Below are 19,226 nucleotides of genomic sequence, written 5' to 3'. Positions count from 1 at the left end.
CAATATCCCCAAAAAACAAATGTGGGAATTATCGGACACCATATCATTGGACCCTCTTTTATGGACTATAACCTAACAGCTGAAACCTATTTGGACTTATTTCAAGATCAAATTGGACCCGCCTTGGAAGAAGTTGTTCAGGAAGATCAAATGATTACCAAATGGATGGTTGCCCGGCCCATAATGCCCGTATGGTTAGAGAGTGCTTGGAAAGTGCTTTAAACGTCAATATTATTGGTCCACGGTACCGAATACTTTGGCCAGCCAGGTCACCTGATCTTTCACCAAATAACTTTTTGTAGGGTCATTTAAAAAGTGTCATCTATAAAAGTGTAAAATTTGAGTATCTAAACCAGTTACAAAACGCTATTTCGTTAGAATGTAATAAAATTTCCCAATATCCAAGAAAAATATGCTAAATTTACAAACCGTTCGCAGTGTTGACATCTACAACCCAAATTTTATATACACCAAGATATGGCTATATAAAAAAAAGAAAGGAAGAAATGTTATCATCGGGTTCTCATGCCACCCCTTTATTAAAGTTTAGACTGACTGTCATTTTTGGAAACTATTTTTTATTTCCTTACGGAAAAATGTTTTATTGTTGTCACCTCTTTGTGACGATAGTTTAAGTTGTTTCGCAGTTGTTTTTTTTCTTAAGTAAAAATTAAGTAATCCAGGGCCGCATTTAAAAAATTAGAAAAACCATGTTTTTGAGCCGATTATATTTGAAGCAATATTTAAAAATAAATGGGAGTTGACCTGCTCTACAAAATGTAGGCGTTCTGTAGACTTTTTAGAACTGGCATTAAAAAAGTTGCTTTTTATTACCTTTTTTTTCTTTTAAGTAATAAATCTTTACAAAAATCTTAGTGCGGTCCTGTCGAAAATAGTGACATTTGTAGAAACAGAGGACCGGACTCTGAATAGTGTTATATTTTTAAGGTATTTTAAATTATGACTTTGAGTACCCAAGATATTCACTTTCCAATAACATACAAAGTCTTTTATTCCTTACAGGCATACAGGAACTCCTGGAATAAGAATTCAATTATCTCGATTTTTTATGAATGGATTTTAGTCAGTTCTCCAAAAAGGGTTCTAAAAAAGTCTTCAGAGTAGTCCATAAATCAATAGTTCCAAAATGTTCACTATTAGAACCAAAGACATTCGAGCCCACCTTCCCCTAGTTTCTTATTGTTTCAATAGCTACGTTTACAACGCGCGGATCTATTAGGTCCATGGATCAAATGACAAGTGGCATGAATCGATGACCTGTTTACAAGGATTGATTTTGAGGGTTAAATTAGTCCAGGATTATCTCTAGGATCAAAATGTCAGTTAAAGTGAGTTTAGACGAAGAATTATAGGACATAACCTTTAAATCTTTAAGTGTTATTGTTTAAAGATAATAAAAATAAACTAATAATTTCTTTTTCAAGCCTTAAGCTTGTCCTCTGTATTTCCTTCTTTATTTTTGTGTACGAAAATAAAAACCTTGCAAGCTAACATCCAATAAAATGTCAAACTTGTCATTTTGGTACTTCAAAATAGGTCCTAGGTGTTTACACCGAAAAAAAAACTAAATTTAATCTACCCCGATTAGAAACATGCTCTGGATTTGTCAACTCCCCTGGAAGAAAAGTTAATATAAAAATTTTTCCAGGCAGTTAAAGTCAACTCTGAGCTTCAGTTGCCTTAAGTCTGTTCCTGTTTTGCAAATTATGCGATTGGCAAATGTGACAAATGACACTAGCGGCTAAATTTACAAACCGTTCGCAGTGTTGCCATTTATATAAACCAAAATCTGGTTATTTAGAAAAAAGGAATATCTCATATCTCCGACCCCTTTTAATTTTTAACCAACTGTCATTTTTGTTTGGTTGTAATAGCTCATCGTACTGCCTGGACGAAATAATTTTTTTTCTGGACAGTTGACTTTATCAGCTTTAGGAATAGCAGATTTACATTCAAGCTCCACTTGCCTGTTGTCTTTTTGCAAATACGAATGACAGTTAGTACAACGTTCGCAGTGTTGCAAGTTACAACCCAAATAACCATTTAATTCTATGAAATAAACCTAATATCAAATTTATATCTGTACCCTAAAGCCAGACTATGTTAAGTCCAAATTAACAAAAATCAACCTTAATATGTTAAATCACATAACATTATGCCCCGCATCTTTTGATATTTTTAGATTTAACATATCTTAAAAATTACTGTAAATAGCCAATTTTAAAAAATGTTAAGTCCTCATAGCGCACAAACCCAAACAATGTTAAGTCGCATTAACCTTATTTGGCTTGGGATTTTGTATTTAGTCTAATGTATTAAGTCCGTAAATAAACATTTTTTTCGGGAGTGCTAAAAATTATTGTTTGATTAAAATTGTTTTAAGGGTGTAATTTTTGAGGAAGGTAGTAATGTCATCGACACCGTCAACTTCAACGACCCCATGGTCTTTTAGGACCGCTAAAATATTAGGTAAGGTGATACATGATGAAGTACCTGGAAAGGATGAAAATCACCAAGCTCCAAACAGAATAAGAAAATCAGGTACGTAAAAAATACTTGTTACTATAGAAGGCACCTATTATTTTAACAAACTAAATAACGTATTGTCCTAATTAATAGTTTTTTTTTGCATTAATTAAGTCATAGAATGGACTTAAAACATAGTTTACCCCTAGCGTTAAATAGCATAATAATTAGGACTTAACATATTTGTGTTAAATTAAAAAAAATGTGATAGGTATTTTAGAAAGGAAATATAATTTTTCTAGAATTTGTCGAAGGTAAAAAAGATGATCTTTCTAGTGGGTGTAAACCTGAATATCCAGAGAACCTTTAAATGAATTTAGAGATAGGATTCAATAAAATGGAAACACCTGGCAAGTTTGTAAAGCACTTAAATTTTATAAACTATCTAGCTTAAATAATTTTGACTAATATTTCATAACATTTTATCCAATCAATCCAATAATTTCATCCTATTTATCATAAATTTATGTTTTTGTTTTTTAGAAAACACCAGTCGTGAAAACGGGGATTCCCAAATAGGATGTGTACTTCCATCGCAATCAGCATTTAGTTTAAGCGCAGATTCGAATAATTCAGAAGGGAGATTAAAAAAACATGTAACGGCAAAAGATGAGGAGCATCAATCGCATAGAACTCCACACCGAGAATTATTAGAATTTGACAGTGATGACGATGTGGCGGATCCTAATTATTCATCATCAGAATTAGAAGATGAATCTGATGATGAAGCTGAGCAAAATGAAGATGAAGGTGTATTTAATGCTGAACTAGATCAATGCGAAGTACAAGCTAAAATACTAACCCGAAAAAGAAGACGAGATCCAAAAATTTGGAAAAAAAAATGTAACAAAAAGGAAACGGTATTCAGGATTAGAATACAAAACGGACAGTGGCAAACGTATTATGAAATCGAAATCTCTTAAGGAACCGTGTGGTAATACTTGCAAACTCTTATGTAGAAATAAAATTTCCCAGGAGCGTCGTGAAATTATTCATAAGAATTTCTAGAGCCCATCAAAAACAATAAATGTAAGAAGGCAATACATAACATCCAACGTTTCTCAAATACCAATAAAAAGATGTAGGGAGGTAACTGGTCAAAGACGGGCAAAAAGAAATTTTACTAATAACTATAGTTTTGAAACAGGCAGAAAAGAAAAGGTTTGCAAAAAGTTTTTTTAAATACACTGAGCATCTCTCAGCAAACAGTGGATACTGCAATTAAAAAGAAAAAGGATGGAGGCATTGTACACCTGATAAAAAGAGTACACTGATAAAAGAAAACACGTACCTGTCAACAAAATCTCAGAGGAGGTTCAAAACGCTGTTTGAGCCCATATTTCGAAATTTCGAGCTTACGAGTCACACTACTCCCGGGAAAAAACAAAAAAGAAATATCTCGGCAATCATTTGAATATAAGTAGGATTTTATTTATTTAGAAGAATCTCAAGAGAATGGTCTTGGAGCCGAAAACATTGCAAAGGAGTGGTTATATTCAGAGATATGTAACTATGAATATAACTACTCCTTTAAGAGTCCTGACAACGGCACCTGTGATCTATGCGATGAGCTTCGGCTTAATATCCGTGAAGCGGAATCTCTTGAATCTCTTGAAAACTCTTGAAATCTCTTGAAACTGACTATGACAGGCAAATTGCAGATACCAACTATAGATAAAAGCTTAAATCTGAAGATAAAAAAAAGTCGAGGGAAAATTTACGAGAAACAAAAGTTATAATGATTGATCTCCAGAAATGTCTACCAACACCAAATCTACATAACTCTCAAAGCTTCTATTCTCTTAAGCTGTGGACATATAACTTAACAATACAAGTTGTGACAGATGAAAAAAGTTTTTGCATGATGTGGGATGAGAGCGTAGCTGGTCGCGGAGGAAATAAAGTAGCTTCATACTTAATAAAATGGGTAGAGACACATGTTTCAGATGAGATAAAAGAGATAACGATTTGATCCGATAACTGTTCCAGCCAAAACAGAAACATTTTAATGGTTATGTCATATTTTTACATCCTTCAGATTAAACCAAACAAATACCATTAACCATAAGTTTCTAGCGAGAGGACACACTCATTTGGAGGCTGATGTTGTTCATTCTGTGATCGAGCGTGAAAGAAAAAAACTTCCGAAATTTCAGATTATGACTCCTTGGGATTGGCAGCAGGTAATTCGGCTGTGTGGAACAAAGAAGCCCTTTATTGTTGTCAACATGGAAACCTCTGACTTTAAGGAGTTTAAGCAACTTTTTAATAGCTCGACGGCACCATATATTCAGCAGAAAAGGGATAACTTGGGAAAATACTTTTTAATATCGCATGCGGTTTATATGCAAGCTAGAAAAGATAACCCTAATATTTTATACTATAAAGCAGACTTTGGAAAAGAGTTTATGGAAGTTGACTTTAACAGAAGGACCAGATGAAGTAATTGCATGCCCATATTGATTGCCCCCATTAGGGCAGGGCCTAAACCACTTTCAGCAAAAAAGTACAACCATTTGCAAAAACTTTTAAAATGGGTACCAAAAAGATTCCATGATAATTATAAGATTTTAGAATATGGCAAAAACGAAGAAAGTGAATAAAAATCTAAATATTTCTAATACTATAAAATTTTTGTATTTAACCCAACTTTTCTCAATTACAACTATTTGAATATTTAAATAAATATTTGTAGTTTTTTTTTTTTGAATGGATTATGCATTAACGATAAGTGGACTTAACATGTTTTAAAAATATATTAAGTCCCTTCTTTGGGACTTAAAATATAAACTAAATCCAAAAAAAATTAAAATTATCCGAAGAAGACTATGTTAAGTCACAAAAATCAAAAACAATAGGTAAATGCTAAAATCGCTTTTCTACTCTTTATTCTTATCCTTAAAGTAAATTTAAATATTCAATAAAAAATTAAATTTTAAAAACTGGTTTTTTATAATTTAAAATTTTGTAAAATATTTAGAATAAAATTACTCTACTGAAAAATTAACATTTTGGACTTAACATAGTCTGGCTCTGGGGTACTGATATAGAATATGTAGATACCAAAAATCTGTAGAAAGGAAGGAAATATCATCATCAACCTACGCAAGAGAGAGTCCATAGGCCATGCAAATCCGAAGGCAGATCTCGAGGCCCAGATAAGCGAAATTACACCGGCAGTAGTAGTACTCGATCAGGTTTTAGAAAGTGATCATCTCGATTCATCCGGCGCAAAAAAAAAACCAACAAAATTACGACATCCTTAAGGTGTTTTAGGTCGGAACAATCAATGACGAGAAGAACTACAACGCACCGTAATTAAACACAAAAAAAATGTTTTCTATGGGTGCCAATATATAAATGCACTCGTATAATAATCATTACGAAACTATTGCGGGTTTTCTTTATGTAAAGCCTAGATAAGTCAAGGTTCTTAGAATTATAAAAAAAAGGTTTTGTCGTGGCTTAAGTTAATAATAAGACAAGCCCCGGCGTGACGTGAGTAAAAGTACACATATACACGAATCCTTTTAAGTTTCCTGTTTAATTATAGCTTGATTTTTACTGCCTTCGGGTGTATATTTAGATAAAATATTGTCTGGACATTCATGTGAATTAATTCATGTCCTTGACTGCCTCTAAGCTTAAGTCTTTTTATTTCTTGGTGTCAGTAAAGTACTTCATGAAACGTAAAAAAATCTGGCAATACTGAGATTTCGTTGCAAATTTAGCCACTAGTGTCATTTGTCACTTGGCTGGTTGACAAGTAACAGACATTGCTTGTATTAACTGTCACACTTGTCAATGAGGTAACATGTGCAAATTATAACAGGGGTGGACTTACAAAGCAAATAAATTAAAAAGGATTAAATCTAGAAATTTCCATCTAATATCAGAACAGATTTTAATGATAACGTTTCTAACGTATATATATTTCAAATTATATGTTAATACAATAAACCATAAAAAAAGTACATAATAGAAAAGCCATTTACTAAAAGCGTAAATAGTTAAGTTGACCTCCTTACCTGAAACAATCTATCGATCTCTCACTTTAAAATTTTACAACAGTTGTTATGCTATAACGCGCTTAGCAGATTTTACTTTCGATTTCTGGTTTTGTGACAAAGGCTTTGTGAAACCCTCCCGTACAACGTATATCCCGAAATCTAATTTATTTAATTAGTCTTACATTTTTTAACTCATTATGTCGCATTGCACGTGTAGATGACAAAAAAAAAAGAAAAATGTTCGGAATTTTCAGTTGTAATTAGCCACATCCGTCGTGCAAGCTGATTAACATGAAACGGCTTAAAAACATGCTTGGATACAAGTTAATCTTTTGGTTCTTAATGTGGAGAAAGGAGACCGTCATTTAGAAATACCTAATTTTACTTTCAAGTTGATTAGATGCATTTTGAATTATAATTATTATTGTTTTAAGGGCAAGTAATAACTTATGAGCAACCCGTTCCAAATTTAATTGATATATTTTGGAGGTCCGTGTCTTTAAAGTCTAAAAACTGATCACAAGGCGACAATTTCTGGTAATCAATTATACCTAAACAAAGAAACGAACCATCCTTAATCTGACGGATAATGACACCGGAGTTATGCGGATTTTATGTGCATACTTAAGCAGCAGTGACCCTGCGGCGTCTCGGCATTTCTGGTATGGTAAAATGTGATTCAGATTAACCCATTCGCGGACAAAACAGAATTTTTTGGGGTCTTCCTGGGACATTTTTTTTAAGGCCATAAATTATATGTCAGTTAGAATTTTTTTGTTTGTGGTGTTTTTTCGTAAAGAAACAGCCAGACTGCTATTGCAGACCTGTCCCTTTGGATAACAACTTGCGTTATATAGGGACAAGACTGCTTATGCAGACAATATATTTATTGAAAGGTTGCATAGGTACTACGAAATAATATATCATGTATAAAAATAAAAGTTTTTATTCACAAAAGTAAGAAACTACAAAAATATTAATTCATATGCTTATAACATAGGTATTACAAAAACCGAAATTCATTTATTGGAATGAAAATTTTCAAAGCATTGCCCAACACACAATGGGGGATGCGTTTCGCAAACCTTACATCTCCATGATGTCTGCCCGCGTTTGTCATGAACACTCCCGGCATCGCAGGAAATGACTTTTGCGTTTAGAGTTGGGCGGGATTGGTATTTTTTCTAAGACATGTAGAACTTCAGGTACAATTGTCTCCTCAGCTGTAACGTGTGCCGCAGGGACTGAAACTTTTGCAGCTTTTGCTGCACCTTGGTTCACACCAGTTTTCTTCCGTCTCTCAAATTGTTTGGAATCCCAAGTTTTCCTTAATGATACTCTCCCGAAATTGAAGTAAATTTGTTTTTGATTTTGTGATATCTCGATACAGCAAGAAACTATTTATAACTGTAACATCTAACAGATGAAATATCACCTTTTTGTACCATCTGATTGATTTTCTGGGGCAGCTATAATAGGAAGTAAACTGATCACATCTGTCTACCCCTGACATATTCATGTTATATTCGTGAATTTCTTTTGGCTTTTGTAGTTTTTTCCCATAAGAATTCGAAACCTCTATCATCGTTGGGTGAAATTTGGTAGTAATGCACAAAACATCGCGCTTGTCCTTCCATTTGCTGACATACACTTTACCATTTCTTTTCCAAATATGGTCGCCTCTTTTGAGTTTTTTTGTGGTAACTACTTTTGGATTTTGTTTTCGATTTGATCTCAAAGTACTTGTCGTGTGAGTTTTTCTACGAAGGAGAATTTTGGACAACCCTACGCTATTATAATAATTGTCCATTATCAAGTGATGACCTTTATCTAAAAATGGCTGCATTAGTCTGAATAGCAATGCCTGTAGCTTGGAAACTTCTCCATCGTCCTGTTTTCCTTTATATATTTCAATGTTATGATTGTACCCATTTGGAGAGCAGAATTCAAAAAATTTAATTCCATATTTGGCACGTTTATTTTTTATATATTGCCTAAAGCTCAATCTGCCTTGGTGCAATAAAAGCAACTCATCCAGTGCTAATGCCTCTTCCGGGGAAAAGGCTTTTTGATAATTGCGTATCAAAATTTGTAGCAGAGAAGTAACTTTATTCAGACGATCGACATTTCCTTTTTCCTTGGTGCAGTTGAACGCCCGTAGTAATTGCTCATACCTCCTTCCAGTCATTACGTTGGAAAATATGGGATGATAGTAAAGGGGATCCAAGGAGAATATTTTTCGCAGAGTTGGAAAACGTACTTGGGCTTGAAGAAGTGACAATCTAAAAAACTTACACATTTCTTCAAAATTGGTGTTCGGAAATGATGCCATTCGCGCATACCTTGCATGGGGTCTGTTGGTCGTTTCCATTTTTTTCCCATACTCATTAGTGCATGATGTCAAAAGATCCATCACTTCATCATCCCACAAAGTTTTGAAAACTTCCAGCGGTGATGGTACATGATCAAATCTTAATTTGATCCCAGCATTTGCGTTGTCAAAGTTGAAATCCGGAATATCTTCAACATCGCTGTGCCATTCCTTATCGCTGTCTGACTTATTAGAGCTTGGCGATGGTAACGAAGGTTCTTCGTCATTCGATGCTGAACTGATATCCTCGTTCTCAGAAGCGGTACTTTCTTGAGTTTCATCAGAGCTATTATTTGATGGAACATAGTCTTCATCCCCACTTTCAGAGTTATGATAAGGATCCTCATCACTTTGTTGACTAGCCTCATCCGAACTAGACGATGCTGATTCAGCAGTCTCGACTTCATCATAAAACTTCAACAGCGTAGCTTCTTCTTTTTCGTCCATTTTTCTGCAAAAAAAATAGAATTTTACTGGTACTGCCGAGACAAGTAGCTAATATAATACAGAATGTCCATTCACAGTATGTACTTGCCTAGATTTTCTGGCGAGGAGGGGCTCATGCAATGAGATGTTTTTTATCTGTCTTGGTTACCAAAACCTATACACATAAAAAAATTTTGAACCTAACCTAACTACCACACAACGAATTTTCGGGCCACACAGCTGCAGCTACATAAGCAAAAACGTGTAAAAACAAAATATTATACTGTGCCCTAGTTATTTAGTGTGTGCACTACTTTTCAATGTTAGTTTTCTATTATCACCACCAATCTGGATTAAAACTGGCCAAAACCATATGTAGAGTTGTTACAGTGGAACTGGACCTGTTCTTTTGGAATAAGTTTCAGCGGGCTATTCCGCGTACCTATTACCAGAAATCAGAAATACCTGTTCCGAGTGCGCCAGTCCATGTAAAATAATGATGGCGATTTGGTTCCGAATAATACGAATCAGTTTTAATACTCGGATTATCGAATTAGTTTTGACTTGGCAATTCTGCGGATATTGTATCGTAGAAAAAGTCACAATAGCAAAGTTATTCCGAGTTTTTTATTAAATTAGTACAGTTACTTTGAGTCAGTATTTATTTTTAGATAATAAGTATAGCTACCTATATGCTAAAAAGGCGCTAAATTTCGAACAATATTAAATAAAAATAAACAAAACTAAATAATACAAAATATGTAATATTTAAAAAAGTTACAAAAACAAAAATTCGAAAATAAAAGAGTAAAAGTTTTGGAAAAATTTTTTTGACTTTTTCTTCTCACAAAATATGGCGTTAAAGTTCAAAAATAATAAGTTTTCTAGATGTTTTGCCTTAAGACAACGGCGACGGTCACTTAAAATTTCACCTGCTTTTGAAAATAAACTTTCACATGGGACCGACGTTGCAACAGCACATAATTTTTGTTTAGCAAGTACACTTAAATTGGAATATACATATATACCCATGTTCCCTCCACCATTCCAATGGGTCCTTTTTTCGATCCAGAATAGTGTCCTCCATATACCTGCACTTCTAAGATTGCCCTAGAGGTAGAACTACTGGGTATTTGAATTTTTTTTTTAAGTAATTTTGTCAAATATATCCCATACTGAAAAAGTTGTTTTTAAAATTAAATTATCTTTTACATTGCTTGTAGATGGTTGTTGAGCCTTAAGTATTTTTACGAGATCGGGATACGGGGTCATTATTTTTAAATGCCAAACTGTTTCCCACTCTATTACGAAGGCCGCTTTGCAATTTTGTCTTGGCAGATTTGTTTTGGCTCAGGTCAATTTTTAGAAGCTCACTGCATACATCTAAAAGAAGCTAGTAGATATTTTTGTCCACGAATAACACGATTAGCATCCTCAAAGGACTCCACAATAACTTTCAGTTCCTTTACAAGGGCCCATTTATCCAATGTCAATTGAGGAAGATTAATATCGAGTATAGCTATTGTAATCCGTACAGCTTCTTCTAACTCAATAAATTGCTCGATCATGTAGTAGGTAGAGTTCCAACTCGCAACCACATCCTGTAGAAGTTTCTTAGGGGTTTTTAAACCTATATTCTCCTGAAACTTCATTAATCAAACTATAGTTTTCACTTTCTCTAGAGTGCCTGCTACTTCGGTGAGTGAATCGCAAACTAGGAGATTAAGAGTATGGGCGTAGCATCCGAAAAACTTCCATCACAGCCCATTTGTAATGGCACTTTTCACATTAGCCGCATTATCAGATATTGCTAAAATATATTTTTTCAATATCCCATTCTTCTGCTATGGTTCTTAGTTCCGCATTTAGATTGGCACTTGTATGAGACTGGTCAAATACGGCGCATTTCAGAAGAATGGTTTGAATATAAAATTTTTTATCTATGAAGTGTATTGTGACTCCCATAAAGTTTTCATTGTTTGCCGAAGTCCAACAATCTGTTGTCAAACAACTGCAATTACATCTTTGACCAACTCTTTACGTTAAACTAAACATTGTTCGTAAATACTTGAAATTATTGTTCTAGAAATTACCTGTCTACTGGGAAGTTCGTAAGATGGATTTAGGGCTTTTGTATATTGCCGAAACCCTTCATCCTCAACTACGCTATATGGCTGAAAATCTTTATAAAATTGTTTTAATAACAAATCGTCAATTTTTTTTCTTTCAGGCTGTATTCAATCTTTTGGGTAGAAATGAGGAAATTTTTGACTGATTTTTTAAAAAATGGTTTCCTGCTTCCTTTTTTGCTATGTGGTACATAATACTTGTACTGGATGAGCAGGTGGATGTCCGCTGGCTGGCGGTGTCCACAAAAACTAAAAAATACAGAACTAAAAATACATGCAAAAAAAACTCGCCGCCCCTTCATTCAATGATTCTTTTCGGCGGAGATCAAAGTGACTGCCGCGCGCTATCCAAAATGCCGCGCATGCCGCAAAAATAATAAAATTTAAAAACATAACCGCTAATTCATCGAAAACCTGTGATACCGTCAGCAGCGCCACGGTTGTCTTGCAATTTATTTGTTAGGAATAGGTTGGAGCTGTAATAGGTATTTGGAATAGGTTTAAATGTAGAACTGGTACAGGTCGGACTAGGTACATTAAAAAGCTATTCCATAACATCTCTAACCATATGTAAATACAATTTTCAAAAAAAAAATGAGCCCCTACTACTTATTTTTCACCTCTAAAACTTACCGAACACAGGTGCACTTTATTGGGACACAAACCACGTCTGATTGTCTAACATTATGTAGATTTTGTCTGCACTTGCAGTCTTGCCGCCAAAAGATCAGCTGATCAACACATGCGCAGGTCACATATATGCATACTATATGCTTCGTGGGACGATTCTCAGTATTATTGTAGTATTTAGTGGGGCACAACAGATCTTTCTAAACCTTAGTACACGCTAACAACGACTGCAATTAAAGACTTGTCCTCTGGGGACGATCAAAGTGCATCTTCATATGCAGCCGTGTCCCTGCATATGTAGACGTGTCCGTGAATGGGTCGTATTATTAAGTTGGACTAAAATGCATATGGCAACCTTGCAATTTGTCAATAAATAAACACGGGACAGGTGACGTATGACAGATGTCACCCTTGACAGATTTATTTATTTAAATGGATATTATACCTACACAAATATTTGAATTAATAATTAGTTTTTTTTTAAATTGTAATAGATGTAAAATGAAAAATCTAAATTAATTTTAGCGAATTACGTGTTATACGTTCTATAACTTACCAGTATGCAAAATAAAGTGCGTACAAATTGTTAACCGATCACCTCCTTCGGAACACTTCGAAACATTCATGTACGTATAAAATGGTTTTACAATAATTGTGTGGATGTCTATGAGTACACTAACCAAGGTCAATTTGTGTATATTATGAGATTACTTATCAAAAAACGGCTTAAATTACCTTTTCTTTGAATGCTCAGTAGGACTTAATATTATAAAGTTCGCAAGTACCACTACCGTTTACACTCTCAAATTCACTAAAATGGATTAAAATCATCACAAAATACCTTTTATAATATGACGTCATACTCCGACATTTAATTGATTCATTTTAAAGGTGTCCGTCTTTAAAATCATAAGACTGATCAAGTTTCATCTTCTATAATCACATGGCGACAATTTATGGTAATCAGTTATAGCTTTACAAAGAAACCAAACCATCCTTAAATCTGATGGATAATGACACCGGAGTTATGCGGATTTTATTTACATACTTACGCAGGAGTGACCCTGTGACGTTTCGGAATTTCTGGTATGGTAAATTTAATTGGTATTAATGAATTATTAAGGTGGACTTAAATGCATATGGCAACATTGCAATTTGTCAATAAACATGGGACGAATGACAAATGACAGATGTCACGTTGACAGATTCATTTATATTATTTTGAAAATTAAAAATTAATTTTGGTGTTTATCTACAAAATTATCGAAAATTTTAAGATAAGTATTTGCATTTTACTTTTAATTCAGCTATATGCAACTTGTAATAAAATGCCTATGGCAACGTTGCAAATCTAAGAATTGACAATGGACAGATGACACATGGTAGACATTTCTTTTTTATTTGAAAATTATAGGTTATGTACTTTGTATCTAAAATCAAAATTCTAAATTATTTTTAGTGAATTAAGTTATATGTTCAATAAGTTGTCAGTATCCAAAATAAAATGCAAAAAAATTGCTAACTGGTGACGTCAGAAAAAGTGAGTATTGTGTCGATAATATTAATAATAACCGAATTTATTATAGCCATTAATATGTATGTTAAATAATTTTAGAATAATTTATGTGGATGTCAATGAGTGCTAAAACCATGGTCAGTTAGTGCATATTATGATACTACTTATCAAAAAACGTCTTAATTACCTTTTCTTAGAACGCCTTCTAAAGTTCACACATACCACTACAATAATTCTAATAAGTAACTCTTAAATACATAAATCATCACAAAATATCTCTTTGAATATGATTTTTAGTATTACTCACAGAACACAAATATATAGAGAAGTGGTGGTTGCATACAAACTGATATAATTTTTTTTGACAAATCAGCTAGCGTCCTCTCGCTTGGCAACGAAAACTGTTGTAACTAACTTGACAGTTTGACGTGCCCAACTGGACCAATCAAAATGGTGAAAGGCGTGGCCAAATTAAGGCGGGAAATCAAATTTCATTTAATCTGACAATCATTTAATCTTAATATCTAAAGCAACGTACGACATATCACCAATATTGGACAAATGGAAATAAAACAATGTTTTTCTTTAATACATTTATTATTTAATTTTCCTGAAAAAAAATTACTTAAAATGATATACATAATATACAATAATTTATAAAGGAAATTATATAAATTAGAATTAATCTAAAAATGTTTAAAAGAATTTTGTTAGCCCTGAACTACCCTAACTTTAACCAGATTAGAAAAGGTTGTCAAAAATGTTTGTAATATTTTCTCATCATACATCTAAAGGCATTCTTATTAGGTTAATCATCACCTTGCTTGCGATCTTTTCTAGGAAGAACTTCAGGAGGAATCTCCTTTTTATTTTTTCTAAGGGTCCCCACAAATGTCAATTTATTTGCAAATCGGCAAGTTCTACAGACGAAAACCAGTTGTCAGCAGTTATATTCCTATTGGAATTGTACAAACATTTGGCGAGCCTTATGACTGACTGAGTTGGTTTACAAAGTTTTTTCTCTTCATTCGTCAATCCACGACCGTCACTATCTTTGCCTGCATAAATATAGGCGTTGTATAAATATTGGGTTCTTGATGCGTTAGTGCCATTATTTTTATGCCATACTTTTCTGGTTTAGAGGGAATGTACATCTTGAATCTACATCTGCCTTGAAATCCCACCAACATTTCATCTATGCAAGCATTCGCACCTATCGTATAGGAGTTTCTGGCATTTTCAATGAATAAGTCAAATAATTCACTTATAGCAGCTACTGGATTTTCCTTCTTTCGTTCTTCCCTGTCATCTGAATCGTCGAATCGTAAAGCTGTTAATAGTATGAGAAAACGCTCTTTAGACGTTACTGCTCGAAAGACATCCCTGCCTGTACCATCAGTCGCAAAAATACTTCTAACGTCTTCATCGTTGGATTTGAAAATCGCAGTATATAACAATAAACCTAAAAGCGCCTCTAATTCCCTTATGCCAATGTCTACAAGGTCTAGTTTATTTTGCCGTATATATTTTGTTCGCATGAAAGCTAATTTTTTGTTTGTCCACTTTAAAATCAGTTCAAACATCTGGGCAGGAAACAATTGACTGAAAAATGCCTTTGGATTAGTGTTATCACCTACAACAACACGTACCGCTGGTAAACGTACAATATTATGCGCCAAAGTACGTACATTTCTTGTGGGTTCATTTGTACTCCATTTGAATCTATTTTTCCCATAGAAGTATTTTTTTCTTTTTTCTCCATTTCTGTTACATAAATGGTCACTGTCTAGTTTTTTATCACTACTATTTTTACTATCACTATCACTGCTAGAAACATCCATCTTTTGAGTTTCATTATGGTGTTCTCTCGATTTCTTCACATTTTGAGTCAAGAACACTGACTTGTTTGGATGTGCCAGGCTTTGAACTAGCCATGATAATAGAATAATAATAAAAATATTACTAACGTAAACACTGACACGGAGTCTACCAGACTCCGAGGTGCGTATAACTTGAGCAAAAAAAATTCTAAGATAAGATACATAGTATATATTTGTTGGTCTCTTATAATACTAGCAACATATCTTGAAACTATAATATTAATAAAAATTTAATGCAAGGACAGATGCTTACATAAAATAAAAAGAAACTCTTAAAAAAAAAACACAAGTCGTAAGAAAAACATTAAGTCTGATCCATTCCGGGTGCTCAGGTCTCTTAGTCTCTATACCTATGTCTCGTCTCAGTGATCACAGGAAGTGGTATGATACTAAACGATTCATGTGAAAAAAAGACAAAAAATTTTTTAAATAAATATGTATTGTAGTGTAAAGCCGTCAGTATCAGCATTATTAACATTTGTGGAGAGAACTGATCAGAAGAAATTCTATAGCTCAAAGTCTTAATAAAATAATCATTGCATATCGCTCTTCATGTTTTTCTTGTAATGGGAACTGAAGGAAATTAAAAAAATCTCTTAATATTATGTTTCTCAGAACTATTTAAAATATATTATACATGTATTAAATACTCTTACATCAAGAAAATTTTCAGGAAAATTTTAATCCATTTTTGGACCAGAAAATGAGAGGCAAGACATTTTGTAATATGTATTTATAATAATCAAATTAAAATTAAAATACTTGAAAAGTGAAACTTCTTCATTGAAATCAACTGAATTTGATTTTATTAAAGACTACAGATTGACAATACAAAAACATAATAGTAATAAATAAAATCAGATCTTCTTACCTGGAATTGCTTGCTGCAAATCAATTAAAACTACTCCCAATATTGAAAGAGAACTTTTTGGAAAAAAATAATGGATTTAAAATAACATCCATAACAAATTTCAAACTCAACCCACACTTGGATTCATTAAAATAAAAAACAAACTCAAATGGTATGACAATGACAAATGATGTTCTATCAGTCAATGTCAACAGCTTTCTGTCAGCTCCCTGTCGATTTTGCCAAGCAAGATGGCCGACATACGATTCCGATTTTTACCATACAAGTTTCATACAGGGTATTACTATGAATAAAGCCTCTTAAAAACCCCTCAAACATCTTCCAATCCAAACAAGGATAATGACAAACGTCAATGTTGCCACGTCAAAAATACAGAAAGTATTATCAACATCTAATAGTTTATTTATTTTTAAAAACGGTCGAAAAAGTCAAAAAAATGTAATTGGTATCCTACGTAGTAAATTTTCCCTTCATGCCTTGGAATTTCAAAGAATTAAATTATATTAAATAGCGACATAAAGTGCATTGCGGCAACATTGCCAGCGTTCAGATGCGACGTTGTCAGACTATGATAAACTTATGAAAATCATTTCCCTAAATACATTTATCGGTGAAATGATTCTTGATAATGCTAATCTGGTAATCTTCTAAGTTAAAAGGCCTTTTTTTTTTAAATAGCCATTTTGCATGTCTATTAATAACAGTTTCAATGAACAATTACTCAGGCTACAACAATGCTGAAACGTGTGAAAATTCTCATGCATGCCCGCGATAAGTAAAATTTATGTGGAAATATGCACTTTACCACAGTAAATCTGGGTTAAAAAAGTAAACAAAAGATGCTTTAATTTAAAATAAATATAACTTATGTATAAATGGTGAAATATATGTTTCTTTGAATGTGTCATACCCACCGTCTATTTATAGGCTATTAAATTATTATAAATAAATTATTATTGTTGGTTGTGTAATGCCGCATTTATTAATAATTAATGATTTAAGTCTGATTACGTGGTCCAATTAAATATTTGCAGAAAAATTAAATATTAAACGTTAGTGGGCATTATTTTAATTTAAAGCAATCACATTTATAGCGAATCTTTTATTATACAGTTAGGATGATGTAATTATGTTGAAAAAAAATCAACTGGTTTAGTATAATGGCACACCTTAAACTGTTTTTGGGTACCTATCAGTTTATTAATGGCAACATCTAATATATACGTAGAAAGTATAGTCAAGAGATGAACATTTTCGGCGAAGGAGCCCGAAAATATTTATTTGTTGTGTTCAAGAAAGCACACAAATATAAGGGGAATTTTTCTTTCAAATGATTGAGTATAATTTTGTGGCGAAGGAGCCAGATAACGATTGTCTAGGCGCTTTCATTTACGCCAAGCATCAAATATTATTTAAAGTTGCCCGTGTGGGGTTCGGGTACGGTTGTAGAATAGCCCCAAGGTATTGTCTGCCTGTCGTAAGAGGCGACTAAAAGACAACCGAGTCTCTGCCGGTATAAGCAGAATACCTTAGGACAATCCATCATCATCGTCCTCAAGGAGAGAGTAGGAAATGACTCTCATCGCGTCCTGATTGGGAAGGAACTATCGTCGCAGACCGTCTGTGCCATAGACCTCCTTCATGCGATAGCAACTGGGCAGCAGGCGACCCTGATCTGGTTGTTTCCGACAATACCACAGTCGCAGCCTACATTTGAAGATGAATCGTTGGAACAGGACAAAACAATCCGGAGGTAAAATACGCTCCCACTCGGATCTCCGGGGGAGGGTGCCTGATCGAACGAATTATCAGAAAGACTATCACAAACGTAAAACCAAAAACTTATCCTTAGCTACCTGGAACATCCGCACCTTGCACGACTCGGACACTGCTACTCATGCACAACGAAGAACGGCAGTTATAGCAGATCAACTAAACCGGTTTAATGTGGACATAGCCGCCCTTTCTGAGACCCATCTGCTCGATGAAGGTTCTTTAACCGAACAGAACTATACCTTTTTCTGAAGAGGTTATCCAGAGGATGGTAGAAGACTGCACGAAGTAGGCTTCGCGATAAAGAACGATATAGCCAAATCACTCCAACAACTGCCTTATGGCATCTCCGAAAGACTTATGCTGCTCAAATACCAAGTGGCTAATGGTAATTATGTTACCATCATATCGGCTTATGCACCAACACTGGACGCAGACCTTGAAATAAAGGAAGTATTTTATGAAGAACTCAACAACATCTTAGAAAGAATACCAAGGAAAGAACATGTTATTCTCTTCGGAGATTTCAATGCCAGGGTTGGTAAAGCAGCTGATATATGGCCAAAGGTTATCGGTGCCCACGGAATCGGAAAAGCAAATTCAAACGGAGAGTTGTTATTGGAACTGTGCACAGAACATGACTTAGCCATAACAAATACCTTCTTTTAAATGGATGATAAATTCAAAGGTACTTGGTGTCACCCTCGATCGGGACACTGGCATATGCTGGACTACATAATAGTACTCCAGAAAAATCTGAACGAAGTGCAAGTTACTAAAGCCAGAGTTGACGTAGAGTGCTGGACGGACCACCGCCTGGTCCTGGCTAACTTAAAAATGAACTTAAAACCAAGGTATAGGCGTGGCAACAGTAAGAAAGTCAACAAAAAGCTTTGCCTAGAAAAACTCAAGGATACAGCAGTAGCTTCGCATTTTCGTAGCGAAATTAGGGAAAATCTTCATGCCGATAATTTCTCACAAGATCTAGAAGAACACTGGGATTTAGTTAAACAAAATCTAATGGACATTATCAAAATCTAATGGACAACATTTACAAGAATAAAGGCTCCGCG

The 19,226-nt window shown here is 34.0% G+C and overlaps 1 protein-coding gene across 1 annotated transcript in view; it reads left to right on the top strand.

The window, feature by feature from the left end:
* Window positions 1–19,226, top strand: part of LOC126736792 (uncharacterized) — a 128,255-nt gene that overhangs the window by 8,516 nt on the left and 100,513 nt on the right. The gene's annotated exons all lie outside the window — the stretch shown is intronic.

The sequence above is a fragment of the Anthonomus grandis genome, chromosome 5 (assembly GCF_022605725.1).
Source record: "Anthonomus grandis grandis chromosome 5, icAntGran1.3, whole genome shotgun sequence".
NCBI classification, from domain to species: domain Eukaryota; kingdom Metazoa; phylum Arthropoda; class Insecta; order Coleoptera; family Curculionidae; genus Anthonomus; species Anthonomus grandis.
This window is presented reverse-complemented; position numbering and strand designations above follow the sequence as displayed.